Below are 25,709 nucleotides of genomic sequence, written 5' to 3' on the forward strand. Positions count from 1 at the left end.
GATGGAGTAGGCCAAATTGAAACCTTTGGAAAACTTTTTAAACAAGTTTTTTTTTAATTAAACTTTGCCTTTTATGTGTTATTACTACAATTTTATTTTTTAATGTTTATTTATTTTTGAGACAGAGAGAGAGACAGAGCATGAGTAGGGGAAGGGCAGAGAGAGGTAGACACAGAATCTGAAACAGGTTCCAGGCTCTGAGCTGTCAGCACACAGCCCAACGTGGGACTTGAACTCAGGAACAGCAAGATCGTGACCTGGCCCAAAGTTAGACACTTAACCAACTAAGCCACCCAGGTGTCCCTGTTATTACTACAATTTTAGCTGCTGATTATGTGAAGCAAGCAGAGTCCAAAGGATATATTCACTCATGTAAGGTTCATAGTAATCTTGTGAGGTATGAAATATTAACACCCTTTTACAGATGGGACCCTGGTGTTAAAAAAGAGGAACAGAGTGCAGGAGTCCATGCAGATCTCCTAGTGTCTGTGGAGAATGCTCTTAGCCACTGTGCTATAATATCAAAGGGGTGCTTGGAAGTATAGGACAAAAGTAGAGTAGAAATGGCAAGCCCTATAAGGAAAAAGTTATTGCCAGTAGTTCTTGGACCTTTTAATTTATCTAGATGCCGATGAAGAAATTGGATTGAAAAATGTAACCAAGATACACTTCTTACTGTAACATTAGACACCTGTAAGGATCTTAGAGTTTTCATTCACCCTGATATTTAAGGAGGCAGAAAGCAATGCATACACAGAATTAGGTATCTCAGTGTGTCAGTCATCCTTCTCTTTCCCTGCCACCATAGGCATGCTCTCATTTGTAGCCTTTGCCTTTATTCTCTGACACATAAGAAAAAGGAATATTTGATAAAGAATATAAAACGCAAGTGATCAGACAAGGCTTTAGACAAATATTTTAGTTCCAGAATGTTTATAGCATGTGTTTTGATGTTTCTAAATTACCATATGTTTTTATTATAAACAGGGACTGCTTCATTTGTTGAATAGCAATGATACATTATGTTGACTATTTCTGACACTGAGTTTGAAACTTAAGAGGGAAAAATTATCCTCTAACATTAACCTCTAAACAGAGAGACAGAGAATGAGTAGGGGAGGGGCAGAGAGAGGTAGACACAGAATCTGAAACAGGTTCCAGGCTCTGAGCTGTCAGCACACAGCACACAGCCCAATGTGGGACTTGAACTCAGGAACAGCAAGATCATGACCTAGCCCAAAGTCAGACCTTTAACCAACTGAGCCACTCAGGTGTCCCTGTTATTACTATAATTTTAGCTGCTGATTATGTGAAGCAAGCAGAGTCCAAAGGATGTATTCGCTCATGTAAGATTCATAGTATTCTTGTGAGGTATGAAATATTAACACCCTTTTACAGATGGGACCCTGGTGTCCAAAAAGAGGAGGAACAGAGTGCAGGAGTCCATGCAAATCTCCTAGTCTCTATGTTGAAGATGAAGTCTCTAGATGCAGATGAAGAAATGGGATTGAAAATGTAACCAAGGGATACACTTCTTATCGTAACATTAGACACCTGTAAGGACCTTAGAGTTTTCATTCACCCCAATATTTAAGTAGGCAGGAAGCAATGCATACACAGAATTAGGTATCTCAGTGTGTCAGTCGTCCTTCTCTTTCCCTGCCACTGTAGGCATGCACTCATCTATAGCCTTTGCCTTTATTTTCTGACACATAAGAAAAAGGAGTATTTGATAAAGCATATAAAATGCAAGTGATCAGTCAAGGCTTTACACAATTAACCTCTAAATTAACCTCTAATATTGACTAGTAATTTTTTTAAATCTCCACACTGCTAAGTAGGTAAGAAAAATATTGCTACCATCACAATCCCCCAGTTTTTATCTCAGAATACAAACCATCTTATTTTAAAAGCTTGAAAGCAATTCTTCATGCAACCGAATCCTGGCTGGAGTTGTGTGGGATGATGCCGCCAAGGCTGTAATGAACAACTCCAACATCCCAGAACTGTGTCTGCCTGACAGAGCAATGTATACAAACCCGTTCCTAGCTTTTATTGGGCTGCACCAAGTGTACAATTCTCCAGTGAGCCCAGGAGTCAGAAACTGTCAATTACAAAGAAATGGTTGGCAGACTGAATGAATATTTGTGTGTAATTATCACAGCATCCACCAGCAGCAAAGACTCCAGAATGGTGCACACAAATGTTAGTGTCCTTTCCCTGCATAAAACACCCATTTTTACACTGTGTGATATCAATGCCTAACAGAGGTGATGAGACAGGATGCAGGCAATTTATTTTGCCAGCCACATGTAACCCAAGATGTTACTCATCACTGAACAGCTACTGCTTTTGCCAAAAGCATTATTTTCAAAAATTTAAGAGTCTAAGCTTTCCTTTGGCCATCCTAGAGCACCCTTTTCCTCTAGCTTTATAGTCCTAAAGGTCATGCTTTTAAATAGTCACAAGCTCTCAAGCAATGAGCCTTTCCAGAGTCTCTTTTCCTCATATATAAAAAAGGGGGTTGATGGATATTTTAACTCAGATATCTTATGATATTGTAATACCCATATTTCCTTTCCTTTCCATTTGCTTTGTATTAGTTCTTTAGATTGTTGAAAGAGAAAAAAATAAGAATTACCACCTTCCCTGAATAGTGATGAGGGTTTTTTTATTTGAACTATATTTTCTTTTTTGTGTGGCTAAACACTCCTTTGAAAATCTAAAAATGGTCTGCATCTTCCTGTCAAATATGTTCATAGGTACACATGCATACCTACCCATGATGACTTCATGGACTTGTGATCTCTGCAGTCACACAGGGTCTGCTGCTCAGTAGTTTCTCACACTTTAACATCTGCTGTCACTATCTTGAATTCTTAGTAACTTTTACTTTTGATTTTGTGTTTTGTAAAAGAAGTTCAATGGGATAATGCGACATGAGCAGAGAAGAATGGGAAGTAGGTGTGTCCCCTGTGCTTGCCTTTCTATTTGTATATAGAATACCCAACACCCAAGAAGCATGGGATTCCAGTGCACCCACAGCATGTGGGGTGAAGCAAGATTCAAATCGAGGACAAGGTAAATGTGTATATCTACTACAGATAAGCAGGGAAGCCAAGAAGCCAAACTTTCAAATCAAACCACAGCTTGCTCCAAATACAGAAAGGTGACAATGGTGTTCTGAGAAACACAATTAACCAGGACCCCTGTGGTATCCTTTCTTGTTTCTTCTACTTACTTGTATTAACCAATAACCTACACTGAAAAACTGACATAGAAAGAAAAGATTGGGCAACCCATAGTCCCTTTTCCATTAAGTCCTTCCTGACATGTCAGAAAGGCATAAGTAATGAGTGTAGACAGAGTGTATTTATACCAAGAAGTGAAGTAAAAACAGTTGTGTTAGTTTTGTACAGTGTTTTTGCTGCTCTGGTGAGAACAAAATACATAATTACAAACTACAAAATAAGAATTATGCAAGTTTGGTCATTTTGCATACAGGTTAAGTGCTTTTATATTTGTATTGCACAGTATGCAGATGATCCTTGAACAGTGTGGGAGTTAAATATGCCAACTCCCCACTACACACACAGTAAAAAAAAAAAAAACCCACCACATTCAACTTTTGACTCCCTAATAACTTAACTACTGATAGCCCTCTGTTGACCAGAAGCCTTACCACAACATAAACAATTGATTAACACATACAACATACAAAATATGTATTAAATGCTGTATTATTACAATAAAGTAAGCTACAAAAAATTTTTAAGCTTATTTTTTTAATATATGAAATTTGTCAAATTGGTTTCCATATAACACCCAGTGCTCATCCCAAAAAATGCCCTCTTCAATACCCATCACCTACCCTCCCCTTCCTCCCACCCTCCATCAACCCTCAGTTTGTTCTCAGTAGAAAAGAAAATGTTAAAAGAAAATCCTAAGGGAGAGATCTCAGAGAATGATAGTAGAGTAAGAGGATGGTGAGCTTACCTCCTTCCACAGACACACCAAGGCAACAACTACATGTATTGCAACTGACTCTGAAAAAGATCTGAAGACTGGCCAAACAGATCTTCCACAGCTAGACACGAAGAGAAGGCCACATCAGAAAAGATAAGAAAGGCAAAGCTTTGACTGGGAATCAGCACTCTGGCATGACTACCCAGACATAGGAGGGACATCATAAGCAAGAAGGAGTAAGGAGAATAGACCCCACATCTGGTATCCCCTAACAGGAAACTGAGTCTCAACCAATAAAGAGCCAGCATGCTAAATAACTTGGCCTAAGATACAGCCCCAAATCAGCAATTTTCAAAGTTCCTGGGATATACATGAAGGATATTTATTAACTAATTTTAGCATAAATTCTATAGGGGCAGGATCTGCAGGATCTTTCTCTGGGAACAAAAGCACTGGTAGGTATCATTTGTTGTACCTTCTCCCAGCCTAGATAACCAGGCACTTTCAGGAACCAGTGCTGACACTCTCCATCTACCTTGCTACCACCAGGAGCCTTGCCCTGACATTCCTACCTGATCCAACCCACCTCCAGCAGACAACACTCCAAAGCAGCTCCTCCATGACACCTGGGGAGGATGGGATAAAATCCTGCCCATCAGTGCACTCAGGGTTTGTGCAACTGGGCCTCTCAGCCAGGTGCACATACAGAAATCCCTACATACCAGTATGACTTGACTCCAGCAGTCAGTCACAGCTCAGCCACAACAGAAGGGCACACATAACCACAAAGAGGACATGGATGGAGCACTTGGTTCTGGTGACGAGAAGAGATTGTTCTATAGGGCAGGAGAAGAATCCTTTTGCATAAAGCCACTGCTTAAAGATCAGGAGATAGAGATGACCTCCTAATAGGTAAAAACAAACATGGAGAGTTAAACAAAATGAGGAGAGAGAGGATTATCTCCCAATTAAAAAAAAAAAGGACAAAAATCACAAGGGAAAAAGGATAAAAGAAATAGAGATAAGCAATATGCCTGACAGAGTTCCAAGTAATGGTCGTAAAAAATACTCCCCAGATCTTAGAGGGTACAGAAGAATGAATCAATGATTTGGAAGAATGGGTAATAGAAAGCAAATAGGGTGAAAAGCAAAAAGAATGAGAATAACAAACGAGGATTGATTAAGGAACCCTGCAATATCATCAAGAATGATATTCACATTATAGGGACCCCAGAAGGAGAATAGAGAGAAGGGAGCTGATAACCTCCCTTAACTAGAGAAAGACACCTTTCCAAGTCCAGGATGCACAGTGAGCCCCAAAATGAATCCAAGGAGAACCACCAGACAGCTAATAATTAAAATAACAAAAATAAAGGGAGAAAATTATAGTAATACAACCGTAAAAGGGGACTTTAAAACCCCACTTACATTAATGGATGGATCAACAAGACAAAAACCCAATAAGGAAATAGTGGCTTTGACTTACACATTCTTTTCAAAGGGCACATGGAACATTCTCCAGGATAGGTCAGTACATTTAAGAAAACCATAATTACATCAACTGTTTTTTCCAATCTCAATGGTACAAAACTAGAAATCAATTGAAGAAAAGAACTGTAAGAAACACAGACATGTGGAGACCAAATAACCTGTTACTAAAAAAACCAGTCAATGTTTTATGAAGTGAAAAATGAAAAAATTAAAACGAAATGAAAAAAATCAATGAAAAAGTTAAAGAGGAAATCAAAAACTACAGAGACACAAATGAAAACAGAAACACTGCAGTTCAAAATCTTTGCAATACAGCAATAGTAGTTCTAAGAAAGAAGTTTATGGCAATACGGACCTATCTCCAGAAAAAAAGAATATCAAAAAATCTATCCTTAAACCTAAAAAAGCTAGAAAAAGAATAAAGCAAGCCCAAAGTTAGTGGAAGAAAGCAAACAATAAAGACCAGAAAGGAAATAAATAAAATAGAGACTCAAAAAAGGATAGAGAAGATCAATGAGACTAGAACCTCGTTCTTTGAAAAGATAAACAAAACTTAGAAACCTTTAGTGAGACTTATCAAGAAGAATAGAGAGGACTCAAGGAAATAAAATTGGAAATTAAAGAGACACTACAGATATACAGAAAATTATATGCCAGACAATTGGACAACCAAGAAGAAATGGACAAGTTCCTAGAAACATACAGTCTTCCAAAAGTGAAATATGTAGAAAGACGAAAATCTGAACAGACCAATTACTAATAATGAAATTGAACAGGTAATCAAAAATTCCCAACAAACAGAAGTCCAGGATAAGATGCATCACAGGTGAATTCTACCAAACTGTTAAAGAAGATTAAATACCTATCTTTTTTAAACTATTCCAAAAGGTAGAAAAGGGAAGAATGTTTCCAAATTCATTCTATGAGGCAAGTATTATCAAAACCAGAGAAAAATTTTTAGCAAACCAAATTCAACAGTACCTTCAAAAGAACCATTCACCACAACCAAATGGAATTTGAGAGATGCACATATAGTTCAATGTGCACACATCAATCAACATGATACACCACATTAACAAAACAAAGGATAAAAATTATGATGATCTCAGTAGATGCAGAAAAGTCATTTCACAAAATTTAACATATATTCATGATTAAAACTCTCAACAAAATGGATTTAGAAAGCAAAATAAAGGCCATATATGACAAACCTACAGTAAATATCAACAATGAAAATCTGTAAGCTTTTCCCTATGATCTGGAACAAGAGTAAGTATGTCTACTCTCACCACTTTTATTAGACATAGTACTGAAAATCCTACCCATTACATTCAGATAAGAAAAAGAAATAAAAGCCACCTATATTGGTGAGGAAGAAGTAAAACTGTTACTGTTTTCAGGTGACAAGACAATATATAGAAAATCATAAAGAGTCCACAAAAAATCTAGAACTAATAAATAAATTCAATAACGTTGCAAGATGCAAAGTCAATATACAGAAATCTGTTGCATTCCTATACACTAATAATGAAATAGCAGAAAGAGATATTAAAGCAATCCCATTTCTTAACTGTATTAAAAAGACTAAAATACCTAGTAATAAATTTAAAGAGGTCAAAGACCTATACTCTCAAACTATGCTGGTAAAAGAAATTGAACACAACACAAACAAATGGAAAGGTATACCATGCTCATGGAAGTGGAGGGATTAACATGTCGCTACTACCCAAGGCTATGTACAGATTAATCAAAATACCAACAGCAATTTTTACAGAACTAGAACCAAAAACAAGAACCTAAAATTTGTATGCAAACACTAAAAACTACAACTAGCCAAAGTAATCTTGAGAAAGAAGAACAAAGCTGGAGTCATCACAATCCCAGATTTCAAACTATACTACAAAATTAGGGTAATCAAAACAATATGATACTGGCCAAAAACCAGACATATAAATCAATAAGGCAGAATTGAGAGCCCAAAAATAAACCAATGTTTATATGGTTAACTAATCTATGACAAAGGAGGCAAAAATATACTGTGAGGAAAAGATAGTCAAGTAAATAAATGGTAATGGGAAAACTGGACTACTTGCTTACCATATACAAAAATAAACTCAAAATGGATTAAAGACCTAAATGTAACATCTGGCACCATAAAACTCCTAGAAGAAAACAAAGGAAGTCATCTTTTGGACATCAACCTTAGTAATATACTTTTGGATTTTTCTTCCCAAACAAAGGAAGCAAAAGCAAAAACAAACACTTGGTATTATATCAGACTGAAAATCTTTTGTATGGCAAAGGAAACCACCAACAAAATGACAAGGCAGCCTAGTGAGCTGGGAAGATATTGGCAAATTATGTATCTAATAAAGAACTAATATCCAAAATGTGTAAAGAATTTACACAACTCAACACCAAAAAAATAATAATAATCGGATTTAAAAATGATCTTGAATAGGACCTGAATAGGCATTTTTCCAAAGAAGACATACAGATGGCCAACAGACACATAAAAAGATACTCAACATCATTCATTGTCAGGGAAGTGCAAATACACAACAAGATATCACCTCACACCAGTCAGAATGGCTAATAACAAAGATGAGAGATAAAATGTGTTGGTGAGGACATGGAGAAAAGGGAACTCTGGTGTACTGTTGGTTGGAATGTAAATAAGTCAGACAAAGACAAATACCATATGATTTCACTTATATGTAGAATCTAAAAAAAACAAATGAACAACCAAGAGAAACAGACTCACAGAGAACTAATTAATGGTTGCCAGCAGTGAGGTAGGTAAGGCAATAGGCAAAATAGGGGAGGGGATTAAGACGTACAAACTTCCAGTTATAAATAAGTTGAAAAGTACAGCATAGGGCATATATTTAATAATACTGTAATAACTTTATATGGTGACAGATGATAACTGCACCTACCATGGTAAGCATTTAGTGATGTATATGATTGTTAAAAATATAAACAGAGATCATAAGGAAGAGGAAATACATTTATAGCACTGCACCATATTTATCAGGGGAAAATGTGCAGTTCAAACCATGGTAGAATACATGTCAATAATTTTTTTAGGCTTCTCCAAGTTAGTATTTAAGTTCCAGTTAACATACAATGTAATATTAGTTTCAGGCATACAATTTTGAGATTCACATGCCAATAATTTAAAATTATTTCATTTTTCTTAGAAATTAAACATGGCCAGTCAAAAGACAAACCATGGGAGAAAGGGAAAAAAATGTATATTTTAGTACCTTAAAGATAGTACAGTTTCTAAACATGGGACTTTTGGGGCGCCTGGGTGGCGCAGTCGGTTAAGCGTCCGACTTCAGCCAGGTCGCGATCTCGCGGTCCGTGAGTTCGAGCCCCGCGTCAGGCTCTGGGCTGATGGCTCGGAGCCTGGAGCCTGTTTCCGATTCTGTGTCTCCCTCTCTCTCTGCCCCTCCCCCGTTCATGCTCTGTCTCTCTCTGTCCCAAAAATAAATAAAACGTTGGAAAAAAAAATTAAAAAAATAAATAAATAAACATGGGACTTTTTTCCAAAAACTTTTTGAATAAAGGGCTCAACAGTTCCATTTTTACTGAAATCCCAAATTTTGTAGCCAGCCCCGTGCTTATAAATATTTTACATAAAATTTCAAGAGATTCTGAAATCCTTACAACATAGGAAGAAGAGGACATATCACTGTATTTGTCATTGTACTTAGTTTGCTTGGCCTGCCATAACACTACAGACTAGGGAATACCTAGAGAGAGTGATTATTGCTAATGTCAAAATGCAAAGACTTTGTTACTGACTTAACTCCTTTCTTGAATTCTCTAAGTACCTCTCTACCTGAAGGGTACCTTGAAATATCCTATGACTTAAGATAACCCTTACTCTTTTTTTTTATAAGAGTTTTATGATCTAGCATAACCAATAACCAAGACAAAAAGAATTTTAAAACTTCTGTGCTAATAATAAATTGAGATTGTTCTTTAATTATCTAGACCTCTCAAAACAATAATTGTCTGTGTTTCAATGTTCTACATTGTTTTTTAATGAATACACATCAAGAAAACATATGTATCTGGTTGATTCCATTAAGTAAATTCCATTAATGTGTCTAAATACTTCTTGGCCCATATCTAAAATTAATCTCTAATAGAATTTGGAGGCTTTTAATTATTTCTGTTCTCATAAACCTATAAATGTCTCATCAGTCATGTTCCCAGAAATTGACCTGAGAACAAAACATGGGATGAAATTTTGAGAAGCACACATACCAGGCAGGGTGGCCCAATCTTTTCTGGCCCCTCCATTAATTTCTGAATACCAGAAGTACAAGAGAAGGAGAAGAAATTATTTGGCCCTTGATGCTCACAAAGCCCAACACATTTAAATTCATTTTCAATGCCATGAAACAATAGCATCATTTTCATATATGGGTGGTATATATTATGTACACAAGCCCACCTGCTTCAGTGAGATGTGAATAAATATCAGAAGCCTTAGGTTTCAGTCCAATTTCCAACATTAAGTTCATGGCCCATGATGGGTTAGCCATCCCATCTCCATTTCTTTCTCTCTCAAGTTCTCAAATGCACTAATTACAAGTGCCTGTCCTCACTCCACTCCCACAGATCATGCCTGTCTCAGTAGTGAGTTTCAGTTTCCTTCTACCTCATGGTTTTCATAGGGTGATGTGAGTGGTTTCAGAAAAATTCCAAGAGTCATTCCAACCTCTTAATACTAGACAACCTGCTTTCAACAGCCCCTGGTTGTTCACTCTATTACCAAGTACAAACTGCATGTGGCCCTGCATGGCATATGATGTCCAGATCCCCTGGACAGTAAATATATGATCAGTAAACTAATGGTGATCGCACCTGTCCAGGATTAGGTGTTTTGTGTTGGGCCATAGCCATAGGATGGGAATCCTTCTTTCACTAGGGGAATAAAGCTGAGGAGATTAAAACTTAGTGACAGGGGTGGATCTGCCCACCACAGACACTCAAAAGGTCCAATTTATTAGAACAAACTTTTACCACTAGCTGATTAGACTATTTTTTGAAAATGTCACAGAAAATCAGATTCTCCCGTCTGAGTGCTGGGCCAAGTGGCCTGAAGCAGTTGGAGGTAGACATCCCTTCACCTATTATAGGAGGTTCTCTAAATGAAATGACAAATTACATTTGCCATTGGTGGGGCCAAGCTTTCACTTTTGAGTGATTTTGACTCTGGTTGGCCATATATGTCTCGTTTAAATTTTAATTCATGTCATTCTAAAAATAGTTCATAATCTGTAATCAAGGATGAACAAGTGCCAGGAAATCACTATAGTGAAAAAAAATACATAGCAAATAATTTAAAACACATCATTTATAACGCATGGACATACCTCCTACAAAATGTTTTAAAGAAACCTGCTTTTGTACTTTTAATTCCATCAAAGATGAGCATATCTGTGCAGACTTTCTTTCGTTTCCCCGCCTATTTGCCATGGCCCATGGCTGCTTGAAATTGATATATTCAAGTGCCACCAGAAAGGCCTGAATGAGAAAGGCTTTGCAATTCATCCTCTGTGATCTTTTATATAAATATTACTTTGAGTTGGACAGTGGAAAAGCCCAGGGTAACACTATAATGCCAACCTGACAGACACTTTACAACCTCTGCCAATACACTATATCAGAATCTTGCTTAAGTATTAAAGAAGAATGTTTCAAAAATAATTTAAAATGATAAAGGAGTCCCCAAAGATATTTAGAGTTGATTTTTCAGCTATTAAGTATTTCTTCATCTTTTCCAATATCCCTACCAAAGATGAAAATGCAGGGAAGGGACCGTTCTCCACTGAGGTCCTCTCATTCCTCTAGGATGGCAGTGCTATGACTTGGGCTCTGGCCTCTTGAACCCTGCTCACTGGATTGGGATCTCTGCTTCACCACTTTATTACAAACCCTAAGAACTTCCACAATTTTCTCTATGTCTCTGTGTCTCAACTTTCTAAATTTTAAATCGAGATGCTCTCGAAACCTCAGTACCGTAGGAATCGATCCGTAAATACATACTAACTAGGCCTTCACAACCAATATTACTTGGCTTATACCACACGCTTAATAAATGTTACATACTTTTTCACCACCGTCATTTTAGATTGGTTTGCTCCCTTTCACACTAGGTAAAACTTATCTGGGCCATTTTTGGCTGAGAATAGAGTAAAATTGTCCACTTATTGAAAGGGCCTTGAAGATGTTGATCCATCCAATTCTTCCTCCCTTCCACTTGGTGGTTGAGGAAACTGAAACACAGGTAGTGTAACTTTCCCAAAGTCATGATACACACAGAAATAGAACTCAGGACTCTGGATTCCCAAAATTTTAAGAGCAGAAATGTCCTTTCACAAAGAATTATCAGGAGGTCTTATTCAGTTGTCTACCCAGAAATTCGCCATATGCAAGCTGCATCTTACAGGAAATCTCAAATTCACATTTTATTCCTACTTCAGTTTTCCTTATAATCAGATAGATTCTAAATCTCAATTTTTTTTAATGAGAAACATCTGAGTTGTATATATCATATACAGCTTTAAGTTTCTATACCAACTTCAGGGGCCAAACAGCAATCAAAACCAAAGCATCATTTTAAATGTAAAAAGTCTTATAAAAATGACTTACAAAATTATCTCTATCAAATCTATAGGTTGTCATATAGTTTATATGTTTGTTAAAGCTTGAACTAGGATTTAGTTTTTTTCCAAAAAAAAAGAATGTTTACATTATTTAGACATAATCAGCATTGTTTTTAAAATATGCACAATAACTACATCTGTGCTATAAATTTCATTTGAAATTAAAGTAATATAAAAAGAGCAGGCATAAGTACTAAAAAGAACAGTTTAGTTTATAATCTATAGTTAACGATTGGAGTACTTAATGACACTAAACTGATTTTACAATTTGGAGCAAAGAGAAAAGTTGATATTATTAAGAACCCATACTATTAGATCAGAATCCTAAAAAAATCTACAATTTCCCCATTTTTCTCAAACTAAAATCTGTCTGTCCTATTAAGGTGTCAGTCTAATCCCTGACACATAAACCCTGAGTTAGCTTTAGCCAGGGTAATTAGTTGCTACACATGCTTTTTCGAAAGAACATGAAGCAATAAAACTGGATGATGTACACCTTAGTTTTCTCATCCAGAGAATGAAATAATACAATTACTCAGCTCATTGGTTTTCTATAATGATGTAATACCTGTTAAGAGATTAGAATAGTGCTTTGCACATAAATAAGACTCAAATATTAGTGAATATTAGGATTATTATTATCCTGAGAGTACCTGAGAAGTACATCTAAAACAGCAGAGAAAATATTAATATTCTTGATAGATGTGGCTGCATTAAAGAGCATTATCAGGGTTCAAATCGTAACTGCTAGGGCCTTTCTAGCTCATATAGCCAAGCCCTATAGAGAAAATTACCTAAGAAATTGATCTTTGTCAGGAAAGACTGAATTTCTGCTCTTGGGTCATCATGACAAGAAGTTCCCAATCTAAAGCCTTGCATGAAGAAAATCATTGGCAATATTGAATGTAATTTAGATCTAGTTGATATAATTGATAGGTGATTTTTCCCCTTCCTACATATATACTGTAAAGTTGGAATTTTAATATGCATTCATATTTGGATCTTAGAAAACTATTTCAGATTAGAATCAGAAGCACAGAAAGAAAAAAAAGAATCAGAGGCACAGTAGTAAAGTTTGTGCTCATGTACTGCTTTTGCAGAAGGGATATAGAAGGGGAGGAGAGGGATATACTAACATGTGAAAGAATGGAAATTAAAATTTTCTGCATTCTTACATGTGCTGGTTTCAATTTTTAAAGATAAAAGTTTCGACCTAAAGGGTTAAGTTAGAATACAAAAGATTCCACAGCGTGATTCTGGTTTCATTTGATCAAAATATAATTTTATGTTTAGCCATTTGGATTTTAAATACTTGACAGTCAAGTGATCATGACATTTCCTTTACACACATTTATTTACCAATTCTAAGTTCAATTTATTTTAGTGTGTTGGTAATAGGAAGGTGGAAAATTCATGGTCTTTGTCCTCACATATTAGATGACACTTGTCATTCATTGTAAGAAGTGCAAAGTGCTCTGGTTCTAAAAGGAAAAAATATTTCTATAAAATAACCTCTATAAAAAGGGTGCCTATATCTTTTCTAATATTTGAAGTTAAATGATTTTGTAACTTTGTATTACAAACAATACTGTACAACTCAATACTAAAAGATATTGCCCATGTGCCCTAATTTAAATGACATCACAGAATCCTTATAACAAAGTTTCTAAAGGTTCACAACTTTCTCACGTCTGCTAGATCCATAACAAATGTATCTGAAATCTCCACAGATTTCTGTGCACATAATGAATTTTGATAATATGGTAAAGGTCAGAAATTCAAATAAGATGATCAGGATGCTCATTAATTCTGAACAGAGTGAAATATGCTATTTAATATCTTTTTCTCTTCTGTATGCTCTTTGCTTAATTTCAAAGCAAATAATTAATTCTCTGATTTCTACAGACATGTTTTGACTAATAAGGATTTAATAACTTATAAGAAAATCCAGTACTTCACTGCATTATATAACTGGATAGTCAACAGAGAGGACTGAGATTTAGATTGAAACTTTTCACATAATGAAAGTCATCCTTTTCTTTCTCTGCAGATCTAAACTGCAGATTAGTCTGTAGGATATTTCTCAAGTAAATATGTTAATTTCTGAGGATTAAATAATATTAATCTTATAAGAAACACCCTGGAAGCACACCTATTCTCATTTTGTAAAACACTGAGGTCATCTTTACATGGGAAAACAGAAATGAGTCCTTAGCCTCTGAAAAAAAAATAACAGTATTGAAGTAACATCTTGAGAACATAGTTATTAGGGAGAATATTGTTCCCAGTATTTAAAGGCATTCACTTATTCAGTGCAATGTCACAGATTTAACACCTTTGTAACCTTTGAAAAGGGAAATTATAATGGAGATACTAAGAAAACCTTAATTTTTAAAAAAAAATTTTAATCTTTATTTATTTTTGAGAGAGAGACAGCATGTGAGCAGGGGAAAAGCAGAGAGAGGGAGACACAGAATCTGAAGCAGCCTCCAGGCTCTGAGCTGTCAGCACAGAGCCTGATGTGGGGCTTGAACTCATAAACTGTAACATCATGACCTGAGCTGAAGTCAGACACTCAACCAATTGAGCCACCCAGGCATCCCCAAGAAAACCTTAAATAAAGCAGCATTATCTGTGTCTCTTTTTCCTTCTCCATAAGATTATATCTTTAAGAGTTCTTTCCTTTTGAGTTCAATATACCTGTTTTTATAACATATTTTGAGCTAATACAACACTATAAGATCAGTGGCAGTCCAAGTCTTTCAAACTTTAACAAGATACATAGAAAAGTCAAGTATTATCTTTTATTTATTATTATTAAATATTCATCTTCTTATTGGTTCACATACAAGAAGGTAACATAAAGAACATATGGAAAATGGGATTGATGGAAGGACCCACAGCTGACATAGAGAAGGAAGAAAGTCACATGTGCTGAGAAAAAGCACATGCCTTCAGTCTCAGCTGAGAAAAGTAGTCAGTATAAAGTCATATTACCCTAGGGGCGCCTGGGTGGCACAGTCGGTTAAGCGTCCAACTTCAGCCAGGTCACGATCTCAAGGTCTGCGAGTTCGAGCCCCGCGTCGGGCTCTGGGCTGATGGCTCAGAGCCTAGAGCCTGTTTCCGATTCTGTGTCTCCCTCTCTCTCTGCCCCTCCCCCGTTCATGCTCTGTCTCTCTCTGTCCCAAAAATAAATAAACGTTGAAAAAAAATTAAAAAAAAAAATAAAGTCATATTACCCTAGTCCCTAACAACTCTGAGTCATGAGCCCTGGGTTCTAGATAATTGGACCTCACTATCACCTATCCCCCTTTGAACCTTGCCCACCTCTGTTTTTGTTTACGTCTTCTCTTCCTAGAGGATGTACCTCCAATTTATTGGCTGGCCACATACTTCTAAGCCTTCAAGAAGTTGAGTCTCAATTCTACCTCCTCATCAAATGTGGCCTATCACACCTGCTAGAAGTGAGCTTTCCTCCCAGGATCTCAGAGAGCCATTAACTCTGGCCCCTCAATCTGTCACACATTTACCTCCCAAGGAAAAGTCTTTTATTCCTGCACATACCATCTTGTTACTCAATTTCTTAATTCCTACTGCTTCATTTCATTAGGGTAAAGGGGGGAACTTGAGAGGGGTCCTAAGTGGTGGTTGGATTATATACATTTGGTAAGGAAAGTGGAAGGGAATTCTAAGTCAAGGATTAAAGCCCCACCAGGAACTTTGACCTAGATGTGGGCAGGACTCTCACAGGGTTAAATGAGTATCCAAGACTAATTGTGGGGGGTGGTTCATGTACGGCACAGTCCTCACTCTTGTTCAGATGACAGAATGTCATAAACTGATACATACAATCTCATATACATGTATAAAATGCCCAGAATGGAAACACTTTTAAAAGAAAATATGATGAAATGAAATTATTTACAGAATGACAACCACAAACCTATATCTACAAAATATAAATCTATCCAACTGGACTCATCCTTTTCTCAACATTTCCTGTTTGCTCTTTGCCCATTGATCTTGTTATGTATTAAAGCAGATTCCAAAGGTTTGTGGAGAGGGAATGGAGTATGGAAGGAAAAGATCAATTTGAAGAAAGTTTATTTATTATCTTTATTGACTTCTGAGAATTTTAGGAAGATTCCTCTTTTCTTCAATTTAGGGCCTTGGTTGAGAATCACTGATTTGGGGCAATACTGGAAAGTGATATTATATACATAGGTTAAGGTCGGCTTAGTCTGGATCCAGCCACGTATATTATGTATTTACTGCTTCTCCCCTGCCTTAAGTCTCAGCAGAATTTAAGGTGCCTGAACACTGAATTCAGATATGCTGCTTTAAAATATATATTTCCTCCATTCTTCCCTGAACCATTTTTTTCTTGGCTACTTGATTGGTTTAACTGTGTAAGCATTTGGCATTCCAGCTGAATGAGAACGAGATGAAATGGCAGTTCTCCCAGCCCTCTTATTTCACAACATAGAAGTAAAACTGGCAATGCAGAGAATGTCATAATTCAGATGTGTCAGTGCTGAGATGTTTCAAAGTGGTTGGGAACAGGAATATCACAGTCCATTCTGAACCAGAGCTAAGAATAGGGATACTTTATCCTGCTGTCCAGAGTGACATCTACTGGTATCAAGTTCAAGGCATAACTGTAAAACATTTCTCCCTTTGCCATAAATATAAGCAGAGATATGGTTGTGCAAAGATATGCAGGAGATTGAAAAGATAGTCAATCATAAAAGTTTATGTGGGCCTGGAGCTTCAGGAAAGTCCTTGGCCTCTGGAAGAAAAAAAAAGGCTTAGAACATTAAATGGAGAGAAATGGGAATAATGTCATACTTTTCTTTATCTTTTTGTGGAGAGAACATGTGTTCCCAAGCCAAAGTGTAGAGTTAGCAACTCCCTAATCCTACCGAAATGGAGCCAATTTTCCCACTTAAAGAGAGGTGACATTATTCACATATCAAAACTAAATGGGCCGGGGCGCCTGGGTGGCGCAGTCGGTTAAGCGTCCAACTTCAGCCAGGTCACGATCTCGCGGTCTGCGAGTTCGAGCCCCGCGTCGGGCTCTGGGCTGATGGCTCAGAGCCTAGAGCCTGTTTCCGATTCTGTGTCTCCCTCTCTCTCTGCCCCTCCCCCGTTCATGCTCTGTCTCTCTCTGTCCCAAAAATAAATAAACATTGGAAAAAAAAAAAACTAAATGGGCCAAGTCAAGTGCACAGCTACATACCAACTTATATAGCAAGAGGCTCCCAGGTCTTAGCTGACTGCTAAGAGATCCGTGGCACTGTTTTAACATTGAGTCTATTTTAAAAGCAAACAATTAAGGAATTATCCAGATAATTTCTTCCAAATATTTCCTTATACAGTGATGTTAAATGGCTATAACTCAAGCAATAATAACCTTCTGTATGCCATGTATTAAATAGGCTGAGGAAGAATACAAGTATGGGGTGAGACCTTGCCTCTTAACAACTGCTGGTCTTCTTACACTAAATCAATCTCTCTCTCTCTCTCTTTCACACACACACACACACACACACACGTAACCAACACCAGGCAATGGATGTTTAGTATCAAGTGACAGGTCATTCCCTCTGCTCCCCATTCTATAGTCTTTTCTTTCTTTCTCAGGTCCCTCCATCCCCCACAAAAATAATCAAATATAAATGCTTATTAATCGATAAAGATTTTTAGCCTTTATCTTATAAATACCACCTTCTTCCCTTCACAGATAACTTCTTCATTCTCCTTGTCTAGCAAGAACCACTTGGTTCATTGCAACATGCTTCTGGCTCTACCATCCCACTAAAATACACGCTCTTGTTAAGGTAGAAAAAATGGCCAAAGTATAAATCCAAAGGATAGTTACAATCTTGCTTAATGTTTCCTTCTTGCTTGCATTTCTGCTTTTGCTTTCTAGGTCACTAGCACTCTTGATTTCATGTCTTCATTCCTAAATTCTCTTTTTAGTCTCATAGAGTCCCCCAATAGGCAGTTGTATTGAGAGACCATGTTAGACACAGGGTATACAGAGATTTAAAAAAAAACGCTTCCCCTACCACTGATTCCTCTTCCTACAATCATGTATTTAATATCTGTGGGCCATAGGTTTTTCCTGTCCTCAGAGCTCCTCTTATGCAATAGAGTCTCTCTGAAAAGAGCTTATCCAGTATCACAGGCTACAGCCTACATATGGATGAGTCTTACATCATTGTCTCCAGGCCTCCCCTCTGTTGATCTCCAGTCCTTGTTTCCAGCTGCCAACTATCCATCTCTGTCTGGATATCTCACATGCATACAAACATCAATATTCTTTATCTTCTTCCTCCAAACCTGCTATTATGCTCACATTATAAACTTATCTTCAGTTCCTTTTTTTAAAACAATCTGTCACACCTAGCTGAATAGTATGTCCCATTCTTACCATTAAAAATTGTTTTAGGACTCCTGGGTAGCCCAGTCGGTTAAGCATCTGACTCTTGATATCAGCTCAAGTCATGATCCCAGGGTCATGGGATCAAGCCCCATGTCAGGCTCCATGCTGAGTGTGGAGTCTTCTGGGGATTCTCTCTCTTCTTCTCTCTCTGCCCCTCCCCAGCTCACACTTTCTCTCTCTCTCTCTCAAATTAAATAAATAAGCTTTTAAAAAATTGCTTGATGTTGGTGCGCCTGGGTGGCTTAGTCGATTGGGTGTCCGACTTTGGCTGAGGTCATGATCTCATGGTTTGTGAGTTCAAACCCCACGTTGAGCTCTGGGCTGACAGTCTGGAGCCTATTTTGGATGCTGTGTCTCCCTATCTCTCTCTGCCCCTACCCCGCTCACACTCTGCCTCTCCCTGTCTCAAATATAAATAAAACATTCAAAAAAATTGTTTGATGTTAAGTTTGCTCTGCCAAAAATTTTAAGTCAATAGCCTCCAATCAGTTCTTTCTCTCTTTCCAGTGTCTCATTGTTGTAATCATCCTGAAACTTTTCACAAAAGATTTTTTTTTTGAAAACACAAATCTGATCATGGAGTTCTTCTACTAAAATTCTTTCCATTATTTCTGCCAGATAGCACAGAATAAATTTAAAATTCATTGGCAAAGTGTTCAACATTCTTCATCATCTCCCCCTGCCCATCTACCTATCCATCCTCATGTTTCATTACTCCCTCAGACACTCCGTTAACTGCCAACATGCTGAACTGTTTACTGTTCCCCAAACATAAATGCTTATCTACACATGGATGCCTCTAAATAGGGTTTTCTGCACTGCTCTTTTCAGGGAAGCACGTCACTAAGGCTATTTGAATAACTCCAAATTCAGTCTAGAAGCCTCGGCCTTGAATAAAGTACTAGAGGAGTAGTGCATAGATAATAAAAGTTGAACCACCAACATCAGTTCCAAAAAGCCACCTACCTTACTTCTCCAAGAAATTTTTCCCAAAGGAAGAAAACTCTTGAGAAGTCAGGGTAACAACAAGCCAATGTGATGCATTAAACCAGAATAATGAGAGATGGTGAATACACCACAGAGAAAACATCAACCAGTTCTACTTGGGATTGCCATGTCGAGTTGGTCTTTGAGGCCCAGAGAATCAAATATGGTTCTGCAATGGCCTTAAGACAGACATCAAGTCAAATTGAATAATTTTCAAGAAGAAAGCCTCTTCAGTTGTTGCTGTATTTTCAAACCCTATTTCAATTAACGTATTAAGTTCCTGAAAGAGGTTAATAATGCGATAAGGGCATTTCTCTCTTCTACTAACAAGATGAAAAATGATTTCACTTAAATTCCTAGGACATCTTTGTTTGAATGGCACAGGTTTAGTGAAATGGGTCCATTCATAGTATGGGGATCTCCAAGAAATATTAGAAATATTGAGCACTTACAACTTGCCATGCACTGTACATTCTCGGGGCTCAGCAAGTACTCATTTGATGCTCATCATATCACTATCAGGTAGATACTATCATGTGAGCATTTTGCATATGATGAAAATAAGGCACAGAGATGTTAAATAACTTACCCCAAATTACAAACACCCAGACCAAAAGCAGAACCCAAGGGACACAGTTCCAGGGCCTGTGCTTTTACCAACTACATTATTTCACTGGTTTTTAATTTGTATAATCAACTTAAAAACCAAGCATAGGAAATACAATTATGGTTTCAGGTCAACATAACAATGCCAAACATGCTGATGATGTAAAATTAATGGAATGGGGGAGAAGATGGAAGGAAAATAATGAGTAGAACTTCTAGTTCTTCAGAAAACTAGACGTATCTTTGAAGAGCTCCAAAGTGTCAAAACCTCTTCAAATGAAAGGAAAATCACATTCATGTAACACTCCTACTACTATGTAATATTCAGTTATCATTCCAGCCCTATACATTCCAAATTTTCAGGACAAGGCAACTTTTAACATTCAACCCTCTTGTTAAAATATAAAGCTCATCTGGCTTAAATGAAGGTTTTCAAAACTACCAAAATAAAGTCCTTTCCAAGGTAGTCATTCTTAGGTCACCCAGGGTGGATCACATGATCTGTTTGAACTACGTGACACCTCTCTTTCATGAACCTCGATAATGAGATCATTTAAACAGTAGACTCTTAAGAAAATCCAGTGACACAATGTCAGATTTCCAGGGAGATATAATGGATTTTATGGTAGCTGAAGAGCTTGATAGATCATTCAGTGCAATCCTTTCCCTTCAGGCAGATAAAATGCCATTATTGTATTACAAACAAATCAACTAAGACCCAGCAAGGGTTACTGACTTATGCAAGTCATACAGCTAATGGGTGAAATGTCTGCTTTTCCATGTAAGAGCTTCTTTCCACAACACACTGGCTCACTTGGTAATGATGAGAGATGTGCCAGGGTCATGAATTTGGATACATTGTTCTTGCTGGTTTTGTCTGTAAGAGTGTTAACAGCATGGTCCATGCATAGCTCATCATCACCTCAATTTCCACTAGTTTCTTTCAAAACTTCAGAGTCCCCAGTTCTAGATGCAACTTCTCCAGATGTTTTCTCCCTAAGTGGTCTTCTACATTCAAGATCACTCCTTTCTGTTAAAGACTAGGGCCATCTCTGCTTCAGAAACTTTTATCAGGAAACCCTGAACTCTCCATACCTTTTCCAAAGGTCACGTTCGTTTGTTTATGTTGGTGTATCAGGTTACACTTGTGAATATGTTCTCTCATTTCCTCGGTTGTGAAGTCTTATCATTCCTGTTGTTTGCCAATCTCAAGAAATTCTCAGTTCTCTCACTCCAAAGAAGACAGCTAGTCACCTCTCTTTCCTTAAACTTGTCTTTTTCTTTATCCTTTGGTCCTATGTAAACACTTGCATAATCAGTACATCCATGAACAGTTCCAATCTATGCTCCTGTTGGGATATCAACTTGCATACCATGGTATAATACTTGAGGACAGTATGAATTGTGATATATGTGTATGAAAATACCACTCACTTTTGTTCATTCAGTTAATAAATATCTTTTGACTACTGTGTATCAATCCCCTGACTAAATGTTGAGGATCTGGGAATGAATAAAATAAATGACCTGTTCATTAACCTTAAACATCTCGCAGTCTTGGACAGGGTCAGGGGAGAGTTGGGAGTGCTGAGCTGTTAGGTACCTGCACATGTACATGTTGTCACTCTTCCATGCACTGACTGCAGTAGTCCTATGATCAGTGGGTGTGAAAACGGCTATGACCACAGAGAAGAATCCGTATTCATTCCCTATGACATTTAAGCCAGGTTTCAAAGAATTAGTATAAAATCACCAGGATAGAGGGCAAGAACCTTCTAAAGAGAAGGAAATGAAGATAAGAGAAGCCAAATGAGAAGGAGTATTATTATTATTATAATTATTATTTTATTCACTTTGCAAAGATAGCACACGACATGTACTCTAAGGCAGCAGAGAAATGCTGTTGTCTGCAGTGGAGACACAGCCCGGAGTTAAAGCTGAGTAAACTTGGCTCTCTATGAGAACTGTCACCCTTGAATAAACCAACACTGCCTGGCTCCCGTGGCATCCTTTCTGGGCACAGAATTTCATTTTAAAAGACATTGGGAAGCCAATCATGAAGAGGCAGAAACAAAAGCTGTCTACATTTCCCTGCTGCAAAAACTCTCCTGTAGAGGAGATGTTGAGGCTAAGAAAACAAATAAAAGTTGTTCTGAAAGGAGAGGCAATTAAATTTTTGCCAAACATGACAGGAAGCTGAGAACTGAAGCAGACAGAGTAATGTCTATCTTTGGCACACCAGACAGGGAGGAGAAGAGTGTGTCTTTGATGGCAGACTTTATTTTAAAGGTGCTAACTGACATTTTGAAAGGACATAAAAACAGAGAGGAGAGAGCTCTTCAAGCCCTGCTGTCTGGGCAGCAGCAGCTCCCAACTGCCCCCGGGGTTTTCATTTACCCAGTCTAAGGCTAACCTAAGATAAGGTGCAGGAAAGAAAAGAAGCAAAATAAAACAAGTCCCTATCTTAAAGCAGCCACATGAATCTGCACGATGCATTTAAGTTGGAAGTATAAAGAGAAAGACATTTCCTGGCTCCTGAAGGAGTCTTGCAGAAGGGATCCTTGGTGGTCACAGAAGGGCAGAGTTATGTCCATCATCCAAGCAGTTGGCTAAGTGCATACATGTTTTTATAGGGAACCCTGTGCCAATGGAAGGTTTGTGCATAGGCACAAAAGCTAATTTCTAAGGCCTTCAGTTACTCAAATGTGGAATCACTCTCCCCTGTGGCCTTCCTACAGGCAGGCAGAACTGAGTAGCTCCCTCCAGTTAGGAACCCAGGAACACCAGCACTGAGGCATCTCAACCTTCAGCACATTTCTTACCTCTCTCCTTGGTTCCCTGACCCTTCAGTCCTGTGCACTGAGGGCCGGATTTGTGTTTATTGCCTTGTGATCCTCCCAAACCATTCTGTCCCAAAGAAGTTTAGATTTGAATGTTCCATACACCTTCATTTCGCTCTGAAATTCTCATGGTCCATATTTCTCCCTCTACCCCAGGATCATGCAGACATTTCACTGTATCTTTAAAATAAGGAGAATGAGAATCTCCTCCACTAGTATTCTGATAAGGGGATTGAAGGGTAGAAACCGGAAAAGCATGGTAGCCACGGCAAGTATGATTCAGAGACATGGTCTATTTCCAGTCCTACACTGACCAACACTCACTTAAGCACAATGTGAATACACACTGAAGAGGAAGAGGAGAGGAAATGTACAAGAAAATAACCCAGGTACCACTCCATCCTTCTTGGTTTTCTCTCACTAGGATTCCTTACAAATCTCAACAATCCAGCACAGTACACTCACTCTAACCAACTCACTCTGTGCTACAGTCAGCAATATCAGTCCGCAGATATTTACCCAAGTCCCCACTCTGCACAAGATTCTATGTTGGAAAATATGGAAAGGAAGAGGACACAGCATCAGACTACAACAACATCGCTGTCTTAGCAAAACCTTCTAGAAAGCACAAGGGTAGAGTTAGCAGGAGTCTGGAGAACAAGTTCAGTTAGAGAAGCCATCTGACAGAGCAAGTCAACACAGAGCCCCAAGATCTCTGACTCTAGTCAGGTAATCAGAAAAAACAGTCCTCGCAGGGGGAGGAGAGTGATTTGAGGGCAAACCCCAGGACAACTGTTGTCTCCTCTCTAAGCCATCTTAGACTTCTTGCTGTCTGTAAAAACCCAGGACCTGGGGAAATAAATGTATCCAGAAAGGGGTTCAAGGTCTCCAGGAAAGCCTGCTGCTATGAGAGTCATGGAACACTCTATTAGATACTCCATAACCTTACACACATGTGCTGTTCTTTAAATGGTGTATTTACCAAAATGCTAAAATAGCTCACCATGGCCCTGGCAGGTTTCAAAAGGACAATTGGAGAGGAGAGGGGAGAGCAACGAGGGGGGAGGGGAGATGGGAGTGGAGGAAGAGAAAATTAAGTTTCTTTAATGACTAATTATAAAGAAAAGCTCAAGGAAAACAAAAGTTTCTGCATAAATTACAAAAAGCCTTCTCAATTGCTTTCAGAAATGCAATTTAACCACGAAGAAAATCTCTCTAATTTTCTGAGATGATGAAAGAAAAGGCCAGTTTCGTAATTGCCTGATTGCTAAACACATTAGGAAATGGATGGAATTTCAAGATTGAGACTCTGGCCTAATATTATCTTTTGTTTCCACTTTGTTCCAGCAACAACAATAAAAAAAAAAAAATAGAAGGACTTGGGAAAATATGGAGCTATTTGTTATGAAGCAGAGTCTAATATAAATTACAGCTGAGAGAAACAATGAATCATAAAAGATAACAGATAAGGAGGACTAGTTAGAAACCCAAATACCTCGAGATGGTGCTCCAAAACTACATGGATATAAAATTAAAACACATATTTTCAATGGTATTATTGGGGAATTGCTACAGGGAGCAGAAAGGAAATACTCTGTCTTTCCATTATTTTGCAAAGCACACAGAGTAGTTTTCCAGACAATTTCAGCTCTTTACAAAATGCCCAGAAGCAGCAGATCTCTGCAGAAGAGGTCACACACTCATAGGTTTAAGATATAAAGCAGACAGATTCAAGTCAATAGGAACATCAAATTAGTTTGCCGGTTATTGAGTGGAGAGGGCACTGGTATGCCCTGGTCCCTGAACTACCACCTCAGCCACACGGCTCAAGTCTGATATCAATCTAGATGAAATATCAATTTGGTCAAAGAAAGAAAAAATTATAATGATCCAGATTGGCCATCTGTGTGTTTTAATTTTCTGAAGGTTAAAAACAAGTAAGTGCAAGAAGGGCCCAGTGTTTTTCAAGTGTAAGCCAAACCTTCATATGATGCAATGATCTTTTAGTTTGTTAGATTTGCAACTTTCTTTTTATTCCCTCAGTTATTGATAGGCCAAAAAGTATTCCTGTTTATAAATGAGAAGGGACACGGAGAAGGAAGTGACCAAATGACATGTTTGGGTCCTACTAGTTCTATAATTTATGGCATTCATAACCATTATTTGAAATGATCTAGCTTCACAAATTAAAAAAATATTAAACATTCTGCAATTTTTCCAAAGATACATATTAGGTCCTCAAATGATTGTTGAATGAATAAATGCTTCTTTGCAAAATTTTTTTAACATACATTTATTTTTGAAAGACAGAGAGAGACAGAGCACTAGTCGGGGAAGGACAGAGAGAGAGAGGGTAGAATCTGAAGCAGGCTCCAGGCTCTGAGCTGTCAGCACAGAGTCCAATGCGGGGCTCAAACCCACAAACTTTGAGATCATGACCTGAGCTTAACCTACTGAGCCACCCAGGCATAATTTTTTTTTTTTTACAACAGGAAACTTTCCTCTAAAATAATAGGTTTCCCTAGAAATATATGTAAATACAGGAAATATATACATGAATATATATTAATATTTGTGTATATTTTAAATACTATCATTCATTCTGTATATATTAGCTAACATTCTTCTGCAGAGAAAGCTTTTACTCATGAATTGGACTATTTAGTATTCCAGAACTGTATT

Source organism: Prionailurus bengalensis, chromosome A3 (genome assembly GCF_016509475.1).
Source record: "Prionailurus bengalensis isolate Pbe53 chromosome A3, Fcat_Pben_1.1_paternal_pri, whole genome shotgun sequence".
Lineage (NCBI taxonomy): Eukaryota > Metazoa > Chordata > Mammalia > Carnivora > Felidae > Prionailurus > Prionailurus bengalensis.